The sequence below is a fragment of the Lampetra planeri genome, chromosome 14 (genome assembly GCF_965212315.1).
Source record: "Lampetra planeri chromosome 14, kcLamPlan1.2.h2, whole genome shotgun sequence".
Classification (NCBI taxonomy): domain Eukaryota; kingdom Metazoa; phylum Chordata; class Hyperoartia; order Petromyzontiformes; family Petromyzontidae; genus Lampetra; species Lampetra planeri.
This window is the reverse complement of record NC_136120.1, coordinates 1,448,895-1,471,331: the sequence shown is the minus strand read 5'-3', so window position 1 is coordinate 1,471,331 and position 22,437 is coordinate 1,448,895. Positions and strand designations below refer to the sequence as shown.

At 44.2% G+C, this 22,437-nt stretch overlaps 1 long non-coding RNA gene across 1 annotated transcript in view; it reads left to right on the top strand.

The window, feature by feature from the left end:
• Positions 1 to 18,265: 18,265 nt before the first annotated feature.
• The window catches only part of LOC144722280 (uncharacterized), a 34,894-nt gene continuing 30,722 nt past the window's right edge, over positions 18,266 to 22,437 (top strand). Inside the window, exons 1-2 of the long non-coding RNA XR_013586024.1 lie at positions 18,266 to 18,317; positions 19,520 to 19,628. This is a non-coding gene — a long non-coding RNA (uncharacterized LOC144722280). The remainder of the gene's footprint in view (positions 18,318 to 19,519; positions 19,629 to 22,437) is intronic.

Sequence of the window (22,437 nt, the reverse complement as noted above, 5' to 3'; positions counted from 1 at the left end):
TACGTGACTTTACCGAAAGAACCAAGAAGACGTTCTACTTAATTAAATAGACTTCTTAATACATGTTTCACCTACAACAACAGAGTGCAGTGCCACATTAAAAACACACTACAATGACAATAGTTTAAAGCGATTTGAAGCATGTTTTTTTTGGGGGGATGGGGGCAGAGCTTTGTGACGTCATATTTGAGGGGAGGTCTGACTCTTTGTGACGCCGTGTGACGAAGGGGGGGGGGGGGACAAAAATTGTAAAAAATCGCGTGACGTCATTTATGGACGGCCCCTAACGCCATTTGCTACGACGGTCTAGCCATAATCAGCCTCGTGTGGTGGACTTGTACGTTGGTTGCAACAGGAATGCGCTTCGCTGGCAACGTGTGCGATAATATAGCGAACGATAAAACCGCGAGCTATTCTCGCCGGAAGGGAAAACACGGCAGTGTCAATGTGTGTGGTTTTTTTTTAGCCGACAGGCCTCATTAAGGCGTAGACCATTTCTTGAGACCGAGCCATCAGGTTCGTTGACGTAAAAAAAACTGCAGACCCCAATGAGTTCCGCAGCATCTCTGGCTGGCAGCGTACATACCACGGGCGTTTCACCACAGGTTTGTGCAATATTTCCAAACTTCGTTTTTTGCACAACGGCTTCTAAACTAACTCATCACATTCAGGGAGGTTTTGTGCGGATAGTGCCTTCGTTCGAGAATCATTTTTACCCAACCCGACAGGATTCGGTCATGTATAGCACTTGTAAATACCGTCAGTGAAGTCCATTGCATCGTTGTGTGTGGTTCGCCTTGTTTATAATGAGAGGGAATTAATTAAAATGCAGTGAGTACATTCCTCAGGCCAGGATCCTGCTGCGTATACAATTGGAAGCAAACTGACGCCGAACTTGAGTCCACCTAACACAAGACATGATAAATAACACCTCTTTGCTATATTAGTCCCTCCTCATAAAACAAAGTTTTTTTTAACACAACCAATCGGCCACATGGCCTTCTGGGACTTTTAGGAAAGCATCTTGTGAGCGGCATTGGTTCATTACAAAGCAAAACTCTGGACAAATTTAGACGTTCAAAGTCTCATGAGCAGAGTCAGACTTGCATGGACCAACGCTGGTGAACGGCCCAATGTCTATCGGGAAGGACCCTTTCAGGGGACGTGATGGGTATCCGTTTGACATAAACCGGTTGGTAACCTGTTGAGTAAAATATGTTTTTTTTCTAAATTGCCCTGAGGTGTCCACCTAAGGACATTGCAACAATGACGACATCTGCCACATTGAGGCCTCGGTAATGAACAATTTCTTTCGAGGACATCTAAGGCACCTTCTCTAGAAATTCTCGACCTCTCCAGATGGTGGAGAAATTGTGTATGGATGTTGAACTGCTTTCACACTGCATGTAGCCAACCATCCTAAGCGGAGGTGCGGGGAAAGGACAACACACTAAACACAAGAAGCAGTTCTAAAGAAATGAGTTTTCAATGTATATTTAAAAATGCATACACCTTGGTAACATAATTGAGCCTGCCACAGCAAGGGGGTGGGAAAACACTCAACATCTTGTGCAAATTTTCCCTGCAGCCAAACTTCAAGCAAATGCATTTAAACATGATCTAATATTTAAATTCGAACAACGTTAACGCACTTTCATACAAACATTGAACCCGGGAAGTTGGTACCTGTTCATTTGTATCTTCACTAATTTAGGAATGTATTCATATATTTTGCAATAAACATGTTCACTTGATTCAAGTGAAGGGATAGTGTTATACCATGAAGTTAAATAAGGGCAAGGCTGCGTTTACTTTATTTGTATTGATTGCAAGTGACAAGACTCAATCATTGTAATAACCTGTAAGTGGAATGCAATTTGTCATAATGGTGATTTTTTTCAGATCATTACGTTAAAGACAAATGTACGTGATTTGGGGCCAACAAAAATGGACCTCATATTAACCAAGAACAATGTAAACAACAATGATCAATACTTCCTTTCATTATGTGTCAGATTAAATAATGGCAAATTGTGTTGATACGCATTCAAGTTACTTAGATGTCAATTGCGACGTAATTAAGCATGATTTGTGTTGATTAAACACTAACAACACATCGAATGGCTTTTCTGAACGTTCTTTTTCATGAGTACACGACCCGACATCGCTTTGCAACACGCACTATCCGTCTAGTGTCGTCCTCGCCGCTGAGGATCGACGCTCACGATGGACGCCTCCCACGTTTTGCGACCTTCGGCCTCTCGCTCGTGGAGAGTTCCATCCAACTGCTGACGTCGGCGCACCGACTGATCCGTTTCCTCCTCTTCCCTTACATTTCCCCCCGTACATCATCATCCTTCTCTCCAGCAGAGACCTCTTTAGCATGTCCCACATATGCCACCCTCCTTCATGATTATACTTCTCAGTAATGTCTGCTTATAGCATTTAATCTCAGCCTCTTACAATATATACCTCACGTCTCATCAGACCAAGATCAATTTGGACATATACCAACGTAGTGGCCTGTAAACAACCCGCATGTCTACAAATGAAAAGTTTCGTGAGATTCCCTTTTCATAATTATTTATGGGACCTCACAATGTAATGGACTAGGAGTTCAGGTTATTAAAAAGCTTGCTCTTTATAGAAGTGACAGTGGGAATTAACTTTGACACAATGACTTTTAAGATAACACTTGCTGAGACTATTAAAATTGGAATGAATCATTTTGGACCATTCTTTTGAAAGATGAAGAATTACTGAAGTCCGTGTCATTCACCTGTGAAAGTTTTAGCATTGTAATATGCCCAGTAAAATAGAAAACGCAAAGTTCAAACAATGTTACCTGCGTTTACCTTCAGCTAAAATCAGAACATATACATTCTAGGCAACGTTGTAACGTTATGCACTACTGGATAGCTTTATAATGTAAAATTAATATAATAGGCCTAAATGGTTATTTCGGTAAAGTCACATAAAAGGGAAACAATAAAATAATACAAATATAAAACAATACAATTCTCACGACGTTTCGACTGCAACACAAGCAACCATCATCACAAAGCACATTTTCTTGCTGTGTTTTTCACACCTGATGATGGTTGCTTGTGTTGCAGTCGAAACGTCGTGAGAATTTTTTTGTTTTATATTTTTTTAATTTTATTGTTTCCCTTCTACGTGACTTTACCGAAAGAACCAAGACTATGAATCCCTGCAGTCACGAAAGCTTTAAATTAATATAATAGGCCTAAATGGCTTTGACAATAGCTTAAAAAATAGTTTTCCCTCTGAAATATTGTAATATTTAGTTCTGACAGCTGAGGCAAGAAATCGCAAATTCATAAATAAGTTGATTAAAAAAACCTTTTAGTTTGACAATTGAAAATAAATAAATGTATGTAAATTAACTGCATTTACATGTTCTTGACATCACCAGAATCATCAGCATCTAACAAAATATTGTCGATACACTCTCACCGTCACGAATCCATCAAGCCTCGTGGTTTTCTGATGTCCGTGTTTTATCGAACTTTCCACAATTTCCCCCAAAATATTTCTGACTGAACTAATAAATAAAGCTGCAGACTCACAATGATTTGCTCACACCACTGCTTGTGGAAGGGACCTCCAAGAGACGGAACTCTGGGGAGCCCCCCTCTAGATGTTATTTGGCCTACTCTTCCAAGGTGTTCAGACATCGAGGAAGGGGAAGGAGTATCCAACACTTTGCCCCACCGCACGCGGCCTGCCAATCGACTGACTGTCGTTGACCACACGTTCACAGCAGTGCATCTGCCACATGATCAATTTCTAATTTGTCATTTTTATTTGTCACTTAATTCCTGAGCAATTCTGCTGTTTTTCAGTCTTACGATAAGTATGATATAAAACTTAAGATTTAAACGAGAAGCGCGTATCTTAACCAGACGAGACAGTGAATGTGTCTCACTCCGAGGCTGGTTTAAATCAAATACTGAAACGACAATAAAGAGCATTACTGGGATGTTCTATCAAACACGATTTAAAAAGTTTAGCTACATATGCTCTTCCCTGTTTAGATAGAGAATGTTCTTCAGCTAATGAAAAAAATGTTTCATGTGGCTCATGGCCGTTGGACGGAAATGTTATTTTATTGCTACGTCTTTATCTTTTTTCTATTAATTACTATTTGCGTACACTTGCACTGTACTGCATACACACAGTATAACGAGTGTATGTGTGAGCACACTCCAGTGGGGAGCGGTGGTGTAGCGGTTAGCGCACTGCGCTACGAACCTGGCGACCCGAGTTCGTTTCCTGCTCATGGCCGACATCAGTGACGATTATCTGAACCGGTTCTGGGCCTCTCCTATATCGACTTAGCCTCAAATAAGTACCTGGCGCCACTGGGGAGACAAAGGCGGCCGGGTGTGGTACTGGCCACCCACCCCTTCGTGTGCCGTTCTGGCCTTCATAGGTGCTCGCTAACAGCACTTGCCCCAACAGCCTGTTAAGGCTATATGGAGGATCTTTGTTTTTGAGTACACAAATGAATTGGTCCTCTGGTCGCAGGGTCACTGAATATACTCCTGCAACTTATCCAAGCAGCCATCCAGACATACTTACTGAGATGTTTCTTCCTGTCGCCACTGTAGTAATGTTTAAATCAATACAATTGGGAAATGGCCAGAAGTGATGGCAGTAGCTGTGCAAGTCCCCTGCCTTGCAGGAAATCCAGACGCTGATGCAAACTGACTTTATGTCAGGACAGACAGTAATCCTTCAGACATAGAAATACTGAGAGGAGCTTAACTATTTTAAAAAACTAATGTTAAGATAACCTCAACGATTTGTGATCTTTGTAAATGTATCTTTTTTCTAATCCCCTTCACATAACCTTTAAACACAAAGATATTCACTCTAATGACAGGAATGTAATTTTGCAGAATGGTGTGAACGTGTTAATTGACACTTTCTAGAGGTATGTGGCATCAACTGAATATGCATTGCACTTGCCATAAAACTAACAAATTTGTGGCCAGTGGCTGAGAAATGTTATTCCAGCATTACTAACATCTGCATTATGAAAGTGTCCAATAGCAGACACGTACACAATGATCAATTGCCAAATTAACATATTTCATCATCATTGTATCGGTCATACAATTCACATCTGCTGTGCAGTCAATCTATTTATGGACCGACTTATGGGTCGTTTTGCATCCTCAATTTGTGTTGGGCACTCATAGATTGTTCACGTCTTGCAGTGTAACGCCGCTATGTGCAGAGAACATTGGGAGGGTATGCGCCGGAGGGAATTGCTCAAGTGTCACGCTTATAAATATGCTAAGGAGATCCCATCGATAACGCATTGCTCTGCTCCAAAGGTCTATGAAATGACCTTTGCTTTCTACTTGGCCGTAAGAAAGTATTTTTTTTTTAATAATTGCAATAGTAAGACAGAATGGCACCACGATGTTAAACTTCACTGTGCCATTTTCACATTTCAAGGTCATAACTTACGTCACGGATGGCCCCGTGTGGGAAACTGGGATTAGGGGATAGCGACACATTTGGGTTATACTCGTCGCTTGTGCAAGTGTGCTTCCCCAACACAGGCTTGGGTTTGAATGTTGTCATCGTGTCTAGGTAACACCTTGCAAACTTTGACCCAGCATAAACTGAATACTAATTGTCAAGAGGTTGAACACCGTTATCACCAATGTTCCCTGAGATTCTTGTGACATTTTATATGAGAAATGCCCTTAAAAGTAACACAATTTTCTCAATAACGTATTATTGATTATATATGTTATAGATATTCATGAATGAAAATGTAATGCCGAGAACATTGGTTAGCTACGTACAGTGCGAAAGAAGTTCAACATACATACATGCCATGTAAAATATGTTAATTTAGAAAAAGCTCTCCTTCAGCATGACAATGGCATCTCACACATGATCCTGAGAACATCAGATGCAAATGCATATTTTAAGTGGATTATGCTACCCCATCCCCTGTACAGCCCAGATCTGGGACCTCAGATTTTTATCTGCTCGGCCCTGTGAAGGATGGTTTACATTGGCAGGTTTTTTTTCATGTTCCTGCTTGTGAAAAAAAATTTTCTGGATGGAATGCTGACCCTGGTTCCATGTTGGCACAAGTGCTTAGATTAATGATGGAGATTACATTGAAAAATATACAACATTCTCTAAATTGTTATGTATTAATATCCAAAGTGTTGCATTGGTTAAATTCTTCAGGAACTGAATGCAATTCAGCACGTGATGTGAAATGTTGTAATCGAGCCAATAAACATTCAGTACAACTAGATAATAGATTGGACAACTATACACCACGACCGCGAAAACTTAAGTGGTGGTATGTCCTTAATAAAATAAATATACTCTTTGGTTATTTCGGTAAAGTCACGTAGGTAGAAAAATAAAATAAAACAAAAAATAATAAATCACGACGTTTCGATCGCAACACAAGCGGCCGTCCTCAGGCGGAAAAATATAATCCAGCAGTGGAACTGCTGAACCAGCGGTAAATAAATATGGCTCACGTAATACACCGCTGATATGCATGGCGGTATTATGCACATGGCCTCATGTAAGTTGTGACAGTTAATTACGTACAGTATAAACCGCGAAGTTCATTAGGTTTACAAGAAGAATAAGTGGATAATTTCAACGACAGACAGGTAAAACACAGAAATGCACTGAGCATCACAGTGGCCCATCTTTAAAAAATTGCATATTTATTTTAGACGGCTGCTTTGGTTCACCTGTCTGGCCTTGTGGTAAGCGATGCATCACTTTTCGTGCAGAAAAAAATCTACAATTTAAAGGTATAACCTGAAACCCAGTGACAGCTTCCTGCTCTGATATGACAACGGGTGCTCTAAGATTGCCACGCTCACCAACGACTTGTCGGTAGTGATGACTTCTGAATCGCTGCAGATAGGCATCACTGTCTGTTGATTTACCTCTGCAAGACATTTGGCATTTTTCCTATACAAAACAATACCACGATCTCAGTGGCTAAAGAGAATATAGTTCTACATTTATTACCCAACTTTGTTGAACAGGGTTAAGTACAAATGAGACTTTAAATGTTAATAAGGCACTTGAACATGATGTCCAGTTTCACAATGAATAGAATTGCTCTGCCAATTTGCTCACACTCTAGCGTGAGTGATAAGCCAGGGCATGGCCATGAAGCAAATGTAACAATACTCCTTAGCTTATTGTGACCCCGTAGAGCTTAAAGAGCCTCTCTTCATACGAATATGTCACGTTCTACTTCCTTTATGCGTACACAGTAAAAAAATAGACAACGCATTTCGATGGTATGGTTCAGTTGAGATGTACCCCGCACTGTTTACAAAAATAGACAACAAGTTTGCCTTCATCATTGTTGACAATTCGTTCATTGGCTCCATCTTACCGATTCAAATAATGACGGGGTTTAAATTAAGATCGTAATGTTATTTATTTTACATGTATGGCCAGCATCAGTCTATTCAAGATATTCATTGTCCTACTTAATTAAAATTGAAATTAAATTATACAGAAACAAACCACGAAAGAATCCGCATGAATACCCTACATTTAAGGGAACACGTAAACAAGTTTTCTGCAGCAAAATAAACTAATTTGTAAATTCGGTGAAACATATGTATATTTGATTAAATACATTAGTGCATATTTAGTATTTAAATGTAATAATGACATTATTTAAGAGACGATATCAGGTGTGGAGGCAGATGGCATGTGTTTATAATTGGATTGCCAAATGCTTCTGTAGCCTTCAGCCCAGCGGTAATGGGGGCCCAAACTGGCAACCCACTTAAAAATATATTCAACACGCTGCCACCACGACCCTCACCAGGACAAGCGGATTGAGAAACGAACAACGAACATTTACACGACAACCCTTTTGGTTTAACATACGAGTGACATCCGCAAAGTAAATACGTGTGCCTCTACTGAAATTACACGCGCGTGCACGTGCCTGAGTACAGCATAGGCCAGCGCACGACTCATGTGCTGCCCCGTCAACCGTGTACAGCTCAGATCCGGCACTCAAAAAAAAACTTTCATCCGCTCGGACCTTTGAAGGATGGCACATCGATGGGCAACAATTTGAAAATGTCGCCGCTGCAAGGGATGCTCTATGCAAACTCTTCCTGAATGCTAACCCTGGTTTCACGTTGGCGCAAATTGCATAGAAAAACAACGGAGATTATGTTGACAAAAATAAGATAAATGATTGCGGCGATTCCATGAGTACATTTTTAAATTTAGATTAACAAAAAGGTTATTGAGAAAACGCAATAAGCGTTATTTTTGCGGTATCACTCGTATTTGTTATGTTGCTGCTTTTAAACATAATATGAACGATGATTCAGCCCTCTGTCAAAACACTGCTGGATGAAGGCTTCCCCATGCTGTGCCAGGTACGGTCAAACAGCTATAAACATTTCTGGCATAAATTCTTAATAGACATCTGAACTTGAGCTCGTTATAACACTTTCTTTCTCTCAAAGTGATCGATAATTTAGTAAATTTGCAAAACATTCATACAATTGGAAGAAGCTGAAATGCATCCAGGGCTATTTTGGTAAAAAAAAAAAACCCAACTATAATGCATTGTGTATAATTCATGTGGAGATAGGCAGGTCAAACTCCTTCAGTCAAAAAAAATGCGTCATCTGCCTTTTCAAAAGCCAGCACAGAAGGCTTAACATATGCACACAGGTTTCTACAACACATTTTAGCCGTCCATGGGCTTTGTTCAGAGCATTTTGTCTTCGACAGCAGACGTGGAACACGTGGAGCTTTTTGGTGAAGAAAGAACCTCTGTGTTTTTTTGGACAACTCCACTCCGAGTTAGCGGCAGCCGGTGTCTTGGTGGGGCTTTGAAGCCAATGAAGGGGGGGGGGGGGAGGGGGGCGTTGGGGGAAGGGGGGGGTATACAGCACTGTAATGAGCAAGCAAGTGATTAAGGTTGTATATGTTGTCACAAGTGGGGCCTGGCACCAGCAGCAGCTGCCACTGCGTAGGGTGTTGACTTGTCAGGAGAAAGGCCCTCATCTGGCCACAGCAACTCTCTGTGCAGGCACATGCAGCACATGTACCCCTCTCAGCTGCCGTTGCCGAATGCAGGTTTTTATTTCAGTGGCTTCTCCCTTACGCTTTGTAAGATGTTGTTCCGCATTGTGGCAATTCCCCTTATCTCTCAAATAGCTCAACAATGGCTGTTGGCTTTATCTGTGTAAGCTCTTTTGTAGATTACATTGGTGTTCCTTGTTTGTAGTTATAGAGGGTTACTCCAAGGCCAGCACTTTGAAGGCGCAAAATGTCTGGATTCCTTTGGTCAGTGGGCTAGTCTACAAATGTCACATAAATGTATTTTTAAAACAAAATCCAACAGGTTTTCGAAGCTCCTTAAATGTGCTCAATTTCACCATATCTCTCAGGTGAAGCAGGGGTCAGTCTATTTAATTGGGCGCCATGGTGGCGATATGTTATCTGCCTCGCCTGGTATGCAGGAGATTGTGGGTTCGATCCCGACTGACGCCTGCTCTATATTTGGAGCTTGCATGTTCCGCCTGTAGATTTTTCTCCGAGTCCTCCGGTTTTTATTATTACAAGCTTTTATTTAACTCTGTCTGTTGTTGTATCCTCAAATCTTGTAACTCGATTTTAACCCACTTCCCAATGTGGTATCGATTGCAAACTTGGTATACTTATATCATACTGATGACAACACTATATTCTATCATAGAAAAAAAACAATTGAAACCATCTTTTTATATGTTATGTTTCGCCTTGGGTCTAATTGTCCACGTTCAACTGACGTTGGCTGTAAATCACAACGTTCCCTTACGTTATGGCAAGCATCGGGGCCACTTCCTGGAGTCGTGGAGTTCTGCCATTACTCGTACGCTACATTTCATTAAAGCGTGTTTTTTAAAAAGTATTTTTAAATATTACTTATTCTCTCCACATTTAAAAACACGAGTTTAGAGCATTTGCCTGCGTTACACTTTCACACGATGAGCCACTCTGTTGAGCTATAATTTTCTGCCAGGTCGCTTCTGAAAAAAAACATCTTAATAGCTCAGTGGGCCTTACCTGGTAAATAAAAATAAATTAGTCAAAAAAATAATTGTATGGTTGACCCCCACCAGGGCGTTATTTTTTCTCTGTTCCGTCCACGCTTCCATTGATGTTAACTACCTCGCCCGGTATACAGGAGGCGGTGAGTTCGATCCCGACCCTGGTGCCTGCTGTATATTTGGAAATTGCGTGTCTCTCTCCTCGTGGTCGTGCAGATTTTTCTCCGGGTCCTCTGATTTTCCCTCCACATTTAGAAACATGCGTTTGGAGTATCTCGCTGCTATAAAACGTGATAAGTCACTTCATTGGACTTTAATTTGCGACCAGGTCGCTTCTGAAAACGAAGCTATATAACTCAGTAGGCCCTACCTGGTAAAATAACATTAGTAAAAAATGTGATGTCAGATTTTTTTCTAAATATGGTGCACGTAAAAAAATCTTGGATTGCCCCCCCTTTCCTTCCCCCCTCCTTCTCCCGGTCCCCTTTACCCCCTCACTTAATTTCGTCCTCCCTTGCCTTCCCCTCCTCATATGAACGTCCATTTACCCAACTCGCAAGCCCCACCTGGTAGGGACCAGCGAGCCCAACGTCTCCCCTCCTCTAAACCCAGGAGCGCAGTTGGTGACTTCTGTCCGTGGAGTTTCCGTGCCCCCTTCCCCACGTCGCGGCTTGTGCTCTGTAACGGGCTCATGTTGAAATACATTAAAACATTTGATTCATTGATTGAGAGCCATTGTATGCGTGGGGCATCAGAATTACCGTGAGATGCCCGTGTTGAGTGTTACCCAATCTTCATATGTTTAAATTATCTCTGGATGTCTCCAGTTTCCTGCCACATAAAGCCATACGCTCATTTATGGTGTTGAACGGAACATCCCAATGCAATACGATTCTGGAAAATAACCTGGAGGCTTACCTGACGTGAGGCTTTTCCCGAATAAATAATTGTAATTGGTATTATCGTTTCAAGTTTAGATATGTTCTGTCTCAGATTAAAGTTTTTTGTTCATCAAGACATGAAATAATGGACTTTATTCGTACATTATTTCCAACGTATGCTGTCCATATATATAAGATAGCATTGGGCTGTGAGTGATCTCAGAGAATGTATTGCCCAGAAGATTTGTACGGATAAGACCTAAATAAAAAACGAATAAGACGAAGAAGGTTACAAAAATCAATACGAATTCTAAATATGAATGTTGCAGGAGTGTCGTCACTTTGTTGCACTTTAGATGACCCTCCAAACTCATCTGTCAGCAGGATATCTACTGCCAAGGCTCTGCTCTGGGATATATTTCAGTGTCTGAATGGACCACATGGTGACAGGTATTCTTGACATTTCTGAGAATTGGAAGCGTCTCTTTCCCGGTGATAAAAAATCGCGTAGTTTTTCACGAAACGAAATACAATCGAAACCTGAAAATTATGACAGTTGTTAGCAGTTGGCTTTTTCAAATAATTTCCAATGAGATGTGATTTTTCACGAGAAATTCACTTCTTTAACATTGCCTCGTTGGTTTCCCCTCCCCCCTCATACATATTACCCCACTTGCGCTATAATCATTGCGCAAGTTAGACACGGAAAATTGCATTCAGATGGCTTGCAGCGAGCATTGCACTACCCTATGTCAGAAAATTACCCGAGAATAAGATTCCACGTAAGGACAGTGCTTCTTTTGTGGTTCTTTCAGTACAGTGCACGTGACAAGGTCAAACGAAGATGTAATGTTGACAATCAATGTACCGTATGCTGTAGTACACGACGGTTATGTTTTTGCTCACGGTCGAATCGTGCATTTGAGAAATAAACTCGCATGCAAATGCTCCATTTAGGTTAAAGGAGCAAACAAGACATAATATTAACGGTACAATACGACGCAAAAAATAATTGATTCTTTACTGAAATTGGGACCCCGAAATTGTGACCATTCAATTCAAATTGTGGCTAGGAGAGATAATCCATTAATGCCAATTACAATGATAATTGTGGCCAGATAAAAGGGGAAAAACCTATTCTCATATTTTGGTACTGGCAAAGGAGGTCCCATGATGTAGCTGCTCACCCCGAGCTCTCATTACTCTGATAGTGCGTTGTCTTTGGGCTGTACGCCTTTTGGCGTCCTCTGGTCTAACACTGTTTGAGACGAGGCTCGAAAGAAAGCTGTCTCTGGTGTGGACCAATCAGTTTCAAAGACAATGCATATATTATCAGAATATGTTTTTTGTTTGCATTTTGACCACAAGTATTGTGGTTAATGCAGACATGATTCCTTGTAAAAGGTTTCAGTTTGGTGTTTTAACAACTTTACACCTGTTTTGTTGCAAGATAAAAGGGGAAAACCTATTCTCATACAGTGATAATTGTAAACACAGTGATTTTGTCAATCCACTGCTGATCGTGGGGTTGTGTGACCATGTATTTTTTTGCCGCACTAATCATTGCGGTTTGGTGGATGGGGGCAGAGGGAGGGGACTCATCACTGACATTAGCTCAGGCTGGGAAACCGAACTCAAGGCCCTGTCCTCAACACAGCGCCGACGGTCCTTACTAAATGTCACGTACAAAAACAGGGGGGAATCCTCTTATTTGTTGCCCTATTATCTGTGAGTCCCGGTCAAACAGCAACAACATCTCTATACTATCAGCAGTTGTATTCTTTGCCGTGTCTGCATCTTTAAGGGGATTAATGGGAGTCACCCAGAAGTGATGACAATGCAGTCCTAATTATCCACACGTATCCGTGAATAGGAGGAGCCAGCCACAAGTCGTGAACACCTCAGCTCATTAGCAGCAAATACCTGCAGATTGTCACCCAAAAGTGGTCTCATGGGAAGACTACATTCATCATATTATGTGTGTAGGTTTGTACCATAAAGGATAATTGCGTTCACATTTATGCGTGAATACTAATACAGTAGTTATTCTCATAGCTGCAGATAGTTGCATTTACCAATAGCAGTCCCCAAATTGATGCAGATTGTGTTTCACTGCACACAGAGTTCATATGAAACAAATTCATATAAAGGCAACTAATATAATCACGATAGTGTAATTTCTTTACATATCGATAAACACAGTTTGTATTTGAATGCACACACTGCCAACAATCAGATGGTCAGCTCATGTCATGTTACATCGTGATACCGTATCATTGCGCGTCATTCAATGTCCATTCTGCTGCGCACACGTGATGGATATTGAATGGCACGCGATGGCTCTCGATTACATGCCTCCACAGATGCCTAAAGATAGGCCACAAGCGATGACTAAGGCACACCCAGATTACTGCTATTTCGGTATGTAACATTTTAAAGTTAACGGCGTTCCGAAAAGGCACAGTGCTCTCTGCACTAACACATTTCTCGTCAGAGACAATCATTGCAATTTCATTCATAATTGTGCAATTACAGGTTTAAACATGTCATATTTAGAGACTTTAATATCTCCTTTGTGTATATATCATATTTACTGTGCATGTAACGATGTAATACCTATTAAGGCCGGCACGGCACACATGGGGGTGAGTTGCCAACACCACGCCTGGCTGCCTTTGTCTCCCCCAATGCTGATGTACACATTGAACGAACTACTCATGTGAGGGTGAGTTGACCCAAGGGGAGGCCCTATTATTGGTCGTGAGCGGTAATTGAACTCAGGTGGCCGGGTTTGTAGCGCAGTGGACTAATCACTACACTACCGCCATGCATGCATAGCATAGTATGCATGTACACACAAACATCCATGAAATGGTAGACATTACATTTGTAATGCGAGCAAGGACAGGGTCACGTGAGTGTGGGCGGAGTCAGGGTCACGTGCGGAGGAGGAGGAGTCAGGGTCACGTGAGAGGGAGGATATAAGGGGAGAACCGGAAGGGGATCGGGAGTAGAGACAGAATAGAGAAGGGAGAGGCCACGCGGAGTGCTGGCGAGGAGTGGCGCGATTGCCACGAGGCAGGAGTCATGGCACCGTCGGCCAGCGGTGTTCGTGGAGCAGCGGGGGTGTCTGCAGAGTGTGCGGGAGCACACGGAGCAGCAAGGTGGCTGCTGGGTGTGCGGAGTCACACGGAGCAGCAAGGGGGCTGCGGAGTGTGTGGAGCACACCAGCAGCGGGGTGGCTGCAGAGAGAGCGGGAGCGGAGGACTCAGACGACGTGCGGAGGCACGAGGCGGAGAAGGTGCGGGTCGGAGCGGAGATATCGCGGGGTGCGAGCAAGAACCCAATAAAGGACACAAAGAACAACATCGGCTGAGAGTCCTTTATTACACTGGGGTCAGAAGTGAGACATGTCGAAACAGCTCAGAAGAAAGGCCATACCTGCACCATCTTCTGCGCCATCTTCTGAAGAAGACGACGACCTTTCTCCGGTGGTGGCGCTACCAACAATGGAAGGCAGAGGCGAGACAGGGACGGGCGACGCGCCGAGAGTGCAGGATGTCGCCGGCGCAGCGGGACCGTCTCCGGGGGTGGGCGCCGAGGAAGGGTGGCGACACGTGGCGGCCCAACTCGAGTCGCTGAAGGCTGTTTTAACTCAGCTTTGCACCCTGGTGACGTCCACGACAAGTCCGGGGAGCCCGAGCAGAGGGCAGCCGAGTGGGGCCTTGTCGTCGCTTCCAGCCCTCTCCGCCACGCTGCACGGGGCCGCCATCTTGGGCGTGGTCGGAGACGAACGACGGGGAGCCGCCATTTTGAACACGTTGCAACGTGACGCCATCTTGTCGCTACCGAATGGGACATCTTCGGCGAATGAAGGCGGCTTGGGGACCCGCAGCCAGTGTCTGACGACTGTGAAAGAGTTCTCCATTGGTGGGGATTGGAGTGCATTCGTCTGCCGTTTTCAAGCGGCGGTACGATCCGCTAAATGGACTGATGCGGAGGCTTTGGAGGTCTTGCCAACGGTTCTTGACGACGAGTCCGTCCGGTTCTTTCGCTCCATCAAAGCCGCTAAGAAGACGACGCTACAGGGGGTCTTTGAGGAAATGGCGGAGGCGTACGAGCCCCCGGACGATGCACACCGCAGGTTCGTGCAGCGGCAACGGGCACCTGAAGAATCGCCGGTGGCATTCCGGGGCGCGGTGATAGAGTTAGCAATGGCCGCATATCCAGAGACTGAGCCCGATTTGTTGGAACCCTTGATACTGGGCAAAATGTTGGAGTTATCCCGGGATTTGGGCATCCCCATGCCCGTGTGCGGCCACGATAAGTTGACGTCCCGGACGGCGGCCAAGTGCCTGGATGCCCAATTCAATCTTCGCCGGTAGAAACAGGTGACGGCGTGGACAAGGAGCCCCACAGTCGACGGCGGTGCAACAGGAGGGGTCCCGAAGGAATCCGTCTACGTTCGGGACGAGAGGGGTCCTGAGGAGCTGACGGCGGCATCGACCCAGTGGCCGACTTGGGGGGGAGCGGGGTTGCGACCAGGGCCGCCGGCGCGGGAGCGACAAGACAGAGGGGGTGCTGCACGGCGAGCCAATCTGGCATGTTTCCGCTGCGGCCGTAAAGGCCACTTTGCCAGGGAATGCTGGGCTCGCGTTCGACAGCCGCCCCAGCAGGAGGCCTCGGTCACGGACGCGACAGGGAAGGACCACCCACGACAGACGGACCAGCCGTAATATGGACGGAGACGGTGAGTTCTGCTCCGGGTGGGCCTACCACGGCGATGGGGACACTTGGCCCCGCCGCCCCTCCAACCCCGCCGCGGACGCATTTGCTGGAGACCCCGGCGACGGGTCTCCCGGGGGTACGGGACTCTGACATTGGCGGGACTCCAACAGCGGCGGGCGGTTCCGATCCCGCCACTCCTAAAATCCTGTCGCGGTTACGGTCTATGTGGGGGCCGCCCCCTGTTCAGGACGGGCCGGCGACCCGCACGCGTTCCAAGTCCCTTTCTTTTCGTTAATTGTGCTATTTATTGTTGTTGTTGTTGTGTTGTTGTTGTTGTTATAATCTCCGTTGTCTTGTTATGTCTGTTGCTGGACTTTTGCTCGCATTATTTTTCTCTGTTGCAGCCGGGGACGGCTGGGGTTTTCTACACAGGGGAGGGTCATGTCATGCGAGCAAGGACAGGGTCACGTGAGTGTGGGCGGAGTCAAGGTCACGTGCGGAGGAGGAGGAGTCAGGGTCACGTGAGAGGGAGGATATAAGGGGAGAACCGGAAGGGGATCGGGAGTAGAGACAGAATAGAGAAGGGAGAGGCCACGCGGAGTGCTGGCGAGGAGTGGCGCGATTGTCACGAGGCAGGAGTCATGGCACCGTCGGCCAGCGGTGTTCGTGGAGCAGCGGGGGTGTCTGCAGAGTGTGCGGGAGCACACGGAGCAGCAGAGTGGCTGCTGAGTGTGCGGAGCACACGAGCAGCGAGGTGGCTGCAGAGAGAGAGAGCGGGAGCGGAGGACTCAGGCGACGTGCGGAGGCACGAGGCGGAGAAGGTGCGGGTCGGAGCGGAGACATCGCGGGGTGCGAGCAAGAACCCAATAAAGGACACGGAAAACAACATCGGCTCAGAGTCCTTTATTACACATTTATGCCAAAAGAATACATATCTATTTATCATGTTCTTCTTTTTTGTTTCATTAATGACAAATTACATGATCAAAGTGCAGTGTACATTATGTAATGGAAATAAACGAGTGGAAAAAAACATCGGCTCATGTTTTGTAATTTAAGAAATACATTGTTAAATAAATCACAACCTAATCAGCACTTTACCCTCTAGAAGCTGACATATAGATGACATCTGCACATGTTTCATTCAGATGCAACATGCGGTCATAACAGCAAGTATCTTATTACATGCGCACAGGATTTCCGATAACTGTAATACTTCATCAAATGCTTACAACTGTTTTTCAGAACATTAGTCAAATAGATTTGCTGCTTAAATTTGCTCTTCCGCTGTTTTCTACCCTGAGCTAGTGGTTGAAATCCACATTGCTGAGGTGGGGTCTATCGGAGGACAACCACTGTGGACTAATGGTTACTCATTGTATCGACCCCGGAGGAATGATGGGCTGGGTGAACCTCCCAGCAGGATTTGAACTCGCAACCTTCTGAATGCGAGCCTGCCCGCTCTACCGCTGAGCCAGTTCTAACGTTAACTCTCTGCTGAAAATGTTGATTTGAGACGGAAGGTCGTCTGCAGCTTGGCTTCACTCGAGAATTAACTTCACAAAAAAGTTGCAAACGTCAATTTTTACCCAAAGCCGCAATAATCTCTTGCTGTCACGAGGGGCGATTCGCCCGACTCGCGCGGTAGGCGTTCCTCTCTGAGGTCGCTTCGCACGTCGCTGCCACTCATGTTCCAGGAGCCGACTCCAGTCCCGGGTCGCCCCTTGAGGTGGCGAAGGGCAAGAAGGGGACCGTGGCCGATGAGCTGCCTGCCGTCAGCGGGACACTAATGGCCTGAAGGCTGCGGGATTGCGTGCGTGTTGGGCAAACGTCGCTTTTAAGTGACTTTGGCACAATTCTGACAACCATTTAATAGAGTAATTATTGTAAAATGTTACGATGTGGACTTGGGTCCATGTGGCTCTGTACCAAATGACTTACATTTATTGTATATACAAATATATAAAAAAAATACAAGACCCCCCCCCTAGGAATGCGAAATTCATATAAGATTTTATACAATACTTATGAGAGTCTCATAAAAAAGAATATTGGTTTCTTATTACACGCAAGCATATTGCTCCTTTTAATTGGAGGCTTTGTACATTAATTCAGGATGGCCTCAAAACAGCAATAACAAACGTAGGTTTATTTTTAATTCGGTTAGTTTTGTTGTCGTTCTTTCTCAATACATAAACAAAGTGGTATTTTAGAAATGTGATGCAAATTATACATGTAAAGAAATAAGATATCTTTTTTCATTTCTATGACATCAGTATAAATGCATAGCGCATTAAACATCTTAAACTGCTGTCACGAGCAATGTACAGTAAGTACGTATTCGTTGCCATGTAAATAATTTAGTTTTTTGGGTTTGTGTTTCTTTTTGCTGTTGTTTTGTATGCTGTTATTTATTTATTTCAGCCTCCTTTGAAAAATATACTTTTGGTCTCAATGGGCTCTCACCCGGGTCATAAGTGATGGGACTGCCTGTCTCTGTGTCTGTGCTTCATCACCGGCAATCTCTTTCCTCCCCGTTGTATTTCGCAGTGGCTATGTCAATCACCAACTCTCTGCAGCTCACAACACGTGGCATCAGGTCAGAATAGAGCACCGCCAACAACCCATATCCCCTTTGAAAAGTGATGCATAGTATACTGTAGTAGAGTGAGAAGCGGTGGTATGGCGGTTAATGCACCGCCATATCAGGCGCCACGGTGGCGAGATGTGAACTACCTCGTCTGTTATGCGGAAGGTCGTGGCTTCGTTCCCGACCCTGACGTCTGCTGTATACTGTATTTTGATTGAGCATTTTCTCACTCTCCATGGTCGCCGTTTTTCCCTTCACATTTAGAAACATGCATTTAGAGAATTTTCGCTGCTATAAATTGCCACTTCAATAGCAACTTCGTTGAGCTATTATTTGTGGCCAGGTCACTTCTAAAAAGGAGCTATATAGTTCAGTGGCCACAACCTGGTAAAAAAAGATAGATTGTTTCGTATAATATAAACCCGGTGACCCGAGTTTGATTCCTCGTCACGGCTGATGTCAGTGGCGAGTAACATCAGAACCTATCCTGCCCTCTCCCACTTCACCGACCAGCGTGATGAAGTATGGTCAAAACTAAAAAATATAAATCCATTATATGACATGCCTTGTGGAAGGCCTTCATCTCTTGGTGGATTTAAAATGGCTGGAAACATACAATAGCGATGTTACGAGAACAAATTAAAGCACGGGAGGAAAAACAATAATGTGTGTGACAATGTAAAATAAAACCTCGTCGTTAATACATTACACAACCTTGAGGTGTTCACCATTGATTACTATGCTACGGAGGCTGCCCCTTTTCCATCCGTCACTGAAAGTCCACCGAGGCCCAAGTGAGCGCCGTTACCCTCGGTGCTGTAAATAAAGCGCTCAAAATAATTGGATGACAGCCGTGCCTCTGATTTGACGCTTGGTACCAAGTTCCCCGAGATGGGATGAAGCTCTGTCTTTGTATGCGACTTAATAATGAAAATGAACGAATTGTTTCTCTCTCATGCAGTGCAAAGGTAACACTACATTGCCGAAGCTGCATTTACATAGCGCTAGTTATGTTAAATTACAATTGGATTGTTTTAAAGGGCCCCCTCTTGATTGAGCTATGAATAGAAGGGGGTCCAATTACATTTTCAATGAAACGGTGTATGTCTTACAATGTGTTATCCTGTAATGCAGTAAGAAGAATGTAATTTCTTCCCTCAAGTAACGTTTTTAAGAGGATCTTGCAGTGGGATGCTTCGTGTGAGGATCAGGTGTGACGGTCGCAGATTCCAGGACTCAGTTCTCTACTCATCTGAAGGGCCCAAGCACCATACTCGACCAGAACATGCCGTTTGATCACCATCTGCCAAATATAGCCAGGTCCTGCAATTTTCATATCGGGGCTCTGCGACACATTCGGTCACTATTTAGGAGTGACATTGCCAATACGGTGGCATGTAGCATAGTATTGACGAGGCTCGATTACTGCTGATCTCGTCAATGAGCATAAACCATTACACAAACTCCGGTCACCCTTGCAGCAGCTTTTGCCTAGTTATCGAACAAAGACCGTCACTGTATTGCACGCTATGCAATTTAACATCTAGATTTAAAACTCATATCCTTAGAACTGCTTTTTGTGTTTAGTTTGTTCAGATGCCCCACACCTACAGCCCTGGTATTCACTCATCCAAGCACTGGCTAGGATGAACCCTGCTCAACTTCTGAGACTGACGAGATCAGATGAATTCAGGGTGACGTGGTTACAGGTCAGATTCTGGGCGCCCCAACCTTAATTTCACAGAAGACAACACTGCTCATAAAAAAACCCGCAGAGGTGTACATACAACACGCGTCTCATATCATTACATACTGAAAACTCTTGCTCATGTAACTACAGTACTGACTGAAAGGCATCTGCTATAGGGAGCGCTAGAGAGCCCCATCCAGAGGGAACTTTAGCCTGCTCTTCCAAAACATTTCAATTCGTTACTAGTGAAGAGTCGGAGACTAGTTTACGCACTGGTTTATTCTTCAACCCACAGCCACACTCGTTCCTAAAACCAACCCCGAACATGCGTCTCGCAGCCCCTTTTAAACCCTCGATCTCCGCCCTCGTTCCCAATACACATCCTCGCCTCGCACGTTGGGTCCGTGTGACGTCAGTGCCCTTTGACCCTTGACCCCCGTCGAGTGTATTCCTGTGCGTTTGATTGGTGCGTGCTATGTTGAGTGCGGAGATTTCATGTCTGCGTGGTGCGAGTGCGTGAAGATGGCTTGCAGATCCCTGACACTAGTAACGAATTGTAATGTTTCGTTTACATGACAAACCTTATTAATTGGCTGTGTCGGGTGGTGGCGGATTTATCCAAACATTTATATTTACGCTATCTAACCGAAAAATACCTATATTATGGATGATATTGGTCGCCAAAGCCTACCACATGTTAAACTAATCTGGCAGTGTTTTCGAAACCTAAGCTCAGTCTCAGCAGAAATACCAGTATGATCAAATACCACCTGGACAAACGCACGTTAATTATTTATGAAAGTTAAAGGGTACATCATGTTTCTAATGATCACTGGGCTCAATTTTCTGGCAGAAGACTGAGAAATCAATATCCTTACATGAACAGGTTTCTTTATTTTATCTGCTATAGAGTTTCCAAACGTTAAAAGGTATCGTACCGTACGGTTTGAAATTACTCAAAGTTAAAGCAGCAAAGATAAAAAAAGTAGGCCTTGCAATTAGAAAGATTACAGCAGACTGCTGAAGGTTCATTAATACGTTTGACCTACCATTATACAAACAGCATTTACATGTATACTGGGCACTAAACATGCACTAAATATCAAATATTACATAGTAGCCACACTAAGATTAGTGAGAGGGGTATATTTATGAAGTATTATCACTTTTACAATTTGCTAAAACACACTGAGACAACGTTTGCAACGGTTACAGCTCGAGAACATTCTAATTGAACCAGCAATGAGCAGCATTTACTTATAAATAGTAATACTAATGTACTTATTTATCTATGAAAGCCAATTAATCGGAGCCTTTCTGCCAATCAATGACGAGTGGTTTATACGTGTGGTAGGAAACTAGAGCACTAGGAAAAAACGCACGAGCACGCAACCGGGCGACACCATATCGCCATACAGATGGAAACGGATGGAGACGTATCCACTCGCTGCACTGCCATCTCCTGGCGAGCCAGGGTATTGTGAACCACCAGCGCTGGATTCCAGGCGCGCTGCACCACCTTAGATGTCAACTTATCTACCGCCGGAGTTCACAACGCATTGCGTGAACCACTACGGCCACACATCGCCCCACCGCTTCTGTTACATGTGTACTGCATTATAAATACAATGCTGATTGTCAAGATGAATGATGTAGACACATGCAGCCATTCATACCACCAGCAACAATAATGGTTGCGTTAAAGAAATGACGCCATTGCAGGGAAACCGCGCTTCTCATAATTAAACGTAGAGCTTCCCCGATAGCGAGTTTCTTCTCGATCAATTTGCAATTTTACGGATCATTTAGCAGATGGTGGTGCAATGGCTGCAGAGAAAAAGTAGCAGCATCGTAAGCCCAAATAACCTCACTTCGACAACAAAAAGCGTTTACCAGGTCGGACGCTCACTCTATTTTTACTAACACTGTACGCGTAAAATAGTTATGCCTCACTGCTCTTGAAATATTGCTCTTGAAATACCGCTTATATTTCAACACTCATCGGGGGTGGCTGTTGTTGCCGCAATGCGTTTAGCCAGATGACTATGATCCTCAACACAAATGCGTCGTTGAAGCCGTTGAAAATGAGCAGTGGTAAGATTTTACAATGAGAGCTAGAGGACACTTCCCAATCCCCAACCTCATTGCCACCCATTGGCCTCAATTGCATTTCCACAGCTTTAGCGCTAGCCCTTAGCACACAAGCATAGAACCAATCTATACTATCCCGTAGGGATATCCTCAGACCACTCCACAACGCCAGTCATCCCGAAGGCGCTGCCACAATTAAACCGGTTACAAAAAGACCATAGATTTAGCAGATGGAAAATATCATACGCATGTCTATCTTTAGCGATGGATTGCTGGTTAATTATAAGACTTCTGAGTAATTTAAACTGTGGCAGTTATTTCAAGGGCACATCTGTGACTGAAGGGTGA